This window comes from Myotis brandtii, unplaced genomic scaffold, assembly GCF_000412655.1.
Source record: "Myotis brandtii unplaced genomic scaffold, ASM41265v1 scaffold199, whole genome shotgun sequence".
Classification (NCBI taxonomy): Eukaryota; Metazoa; Chordata; class Mammalia; order Chiroptera; family Vespertilionidae; genus Myotis; species Myotis brandtii.
This window is the reverse complement of record NW_005357414.1, coordinates 596674-599801: the sequence shown is the minus strand read 5'-3', so window position 1 is coordinate 599801 and position 3128 is coordinate 596674. Positions and strand designations below refer to the sequence as shown.

The window sequence follows — 3128 nt, the reverse complement described above, 5'->3', positions numbered from 1 at the left end:
CCTATTTATAATGGTCTGGCCCTCTAGCAACTTCAGCGCAAAATTATAGCTAATTTGCCTACAAACGTCCTGTGGTCATAATAATCTGGCCACTCACGTTCATATATATCCCACGTTCAAAGGCTGTTAAATCGCATTGTTTACCCATATCTTCAGAAAAAACTCACTTCTACTGTCGTAAATAACCTGCTTCCCTATTTATAATGGTCTGGCCCTCTAGCAACTTCAGCGCAAAATTATAGCTAATTTGCCTACAAACGTCCTGTGGTCATAATAATCTGGCCACTCACGTTCATATATATCCCACGTTCAAAGGCTGTTAAATCGCATTGTTTACCCATATCTTCAGAAAAAACTCACTTCTACTGTCGTAAATAACCTGCTTCCCTATTTATAATGGTCTGGCCCTCTAGCAACTTCAGCGCAAAATTATAGCTAATTTGCCTACAAACGTCCTGTGGTCATAATAATCTGGCCACTCACGTTCATATATATCCCACGTTCAAAGGCTGTTAAATCGCATTGTTTACCCATATCTTCAGAAAAAACTCACTTCTACTGTCGTAAATAACCTGCTTCCCTATTTATAATGGTCTGGCCCTCTAGCAACTTCAGCGCAAAATTATAGCTAATTTGCCTACAAACGTCCTGTGGTCATAATAATCTGGCCACTCAATATATATATAAAGCCAGCTACCAGAACAACCAGAATGACCAGAGACTAGAACACCACGGCCACTCACTCAGGCTGGCACCAACCCCCAGGGAGCGGTTAGGAGTGCCCCTAGGCAATGCAGTAGGATGCGAGTGTGATGGGAGAAAGTAGAAAAATAGAGGGGAAGGTCTTAAGGGTCTGTGGGTTTGGGGTGGTCAGCCAGGAGTAGGTTTGGAGTGTGCTGGGGAGGAAGAGGAAGATCCAATTGGAAATGGTGCAGCACAGTACCTTTCTCATTGTGAACCAGGACAGCGCCAGCTGTGGACTGAATGGGCAGTTATTTCATGAGTCTGCTTGGTACCGACATGTTCATGGCAGCAGCAGTACTCCCGAAACTTCACTGATTCCAAATAGTACACAGATATCAACATCAAAGAACAGAAAAATCCTCTCCAACTAGAGGCCCTGAAGGAAACACCATTTAAGGAGGGGCTAGAAAAACTGGAAGTATGGGACCAGAGGATTGTGGGATTTTGGAGGACACCTGGGCGCCTATGGCTAGAACGTGAGCGCATGTACATAGTCAGCCCTATAGTCCTCAGTCTTGCAGTATTTGGACGTGACTTCTGGTGGGAAATGATTTGTTTGTTACTTTGGTTTGAAGCAGAGGACAAGAGCGGGGAGTACGACCAGCTCTACGAGGAGTACACATGCACCTCCCAGGAACTGCAAATGAAGCGCACCTCAATATAAGCCTTCAATGAAACCATCAAAATCTTCAAAGAGCAGGACCAGACTCAAGAGAAGTTCAGCAAGGAGTATCTGGAGCGCTTCCCGTGTGAGGGCAATGAAAAAGAGATGCAGAGGATCCTGCTGAACTCAGAACGGCTCAAATCTCACATCACTGAGATCCACGAGAGCTGCACGAAGCTGGAACAGGAACTGCAAACACAGGCCTTGTACAACCAGGCGATTGATAAGCGTATGAACAGCCTGAAGCCAGACCTCATGCAGCTGCACAAGATCTGAGACCAGTACCTGGTATGGCTCACCCAGAAAGGCGCCCGGCAAAAGAAAATCAACAAGTGGTTGGGAATCAGAAATGAGACTGAAGACCAGTATGCACTGATGGAGGATGAGGATGACGTCTCCCACCATGAGGAACGAACCTGGTATGTGGGCAAGATCAACCGCACGCAGACTGAGGAAATGCTGAACGGCAAGCGGGATGGTACCTTCCTCATCCGTGAGAGCAGCCAGCAGGGCTGCTATGCCTGCTCTGTGGTGGTGGACAGCAATACCAAGCACTGTGTCATCTACCGCACGGCCACTTGCTTGGGTTTTGTGGAGCCCTACAATCCAAGGGTCTCTGAAGGAGCTGGTGCTGCATTGCCAGCACATCTCCCTCGTGCAACACAACGATGCACTTACTATCACACTGGCACATCCCGTGTGAGCCCCGGGCTCTGCCCCCGCCCACACACACACACATAGCCCACTGACTCATACAGAGAAGGACTCCATCTTTTTGTCTGTCTGTCTCTCTTCTTTGTGAATCTTTCTCTGTCTCAATCTCTCTCTTGCTTTCTCTGAGTCTCTCTCTTCCTGTCACTCTTTATACTTCCAATGTCCTCTCTTCTGTCTCTCTTAGTCTCTGTACCTCTAAGTCTCTGTTAGAGGAGCATACCTCCTCCACCTCATGCCTCTTTTCCCCATGGGCACTGCCCTCCCCTGGCTCTGGCTGCCCCCACCAGTTCCTACAGTTCCCCTAAGCTTCCCCTGCCTGTACCTGCCATGTTTACAAAGGCCCCTGGGGTGCTCAGCCCCAGTCTGGTGCCCTGATTTTTAAGCCATAGACCTGGGGTCAGGGCAGGAAGAAGGCAGGAAGGAACTTCGCTGGGCCACTTCCAAGAACCTCAGCTGTGACGTTTGGGGCCGGGTGGGTCCCACCCCACAGACCCAACTTCCCCTCAAAACCCTGAAGTGAAACCCGTACCGGTTACCCCCACATGGAGCTGCTGCCCAGAAGCCGTCCTCCCCCAAAAGCAAAATTATTAAAAATAACCTCAAGAGCTGGGCTTCCCAGGAACCGAGTCTGCTGCAGGTACTGCCGGGCCAGCCGAGATGCACTGCTGCCCACAGCACCTCCGCTCGATACAGTTTCAATGCTTTTCCTTGATCATGTTGGGTTCTGATTTTGTTTCCTTTACTGTAAACCCATTTTCTCCTCTTTTGGCACAAGAATCCCGGTTTTCTATGCTGCCATGGAACCCCCTCCTGCCTGCCCAGCTAGGCTGACAAGTGGATTTTGTATGGTACGTTGATACTGATGTGATAGAAAACACTGAACTCAAAAAAAAAATGAAAATAGGATAGTGACGAATAAGAAACTTTGGAGACAGTGAAGGGCAGTTTGTCCAGACTGTTGAGAGCTAAGAATTAGAGTTTAATTGGGATAGAAATCCTGCTAATA

General features: G+C 48.2%; 1 protein-coding gene and 1 pseudogene across 3 annotated transcripts in view; both read left to right on the top strand.

Annotated features, from left to right (window-relative positions):
- Nucleotides 1–3128, top strand: part of PAK3 (p21 protein (Cdc42/Rac)-activated kinase 3) — a 397698-nt gene that overhangs the window by 150481 nt on the left and 244089 nt on the right. The gene's annotated exons all lie outside the window — the stretch shown is intronic.
- On the top strand, nucleotides 927–2111 carry LOC102238661 (annotated as a pseudogene).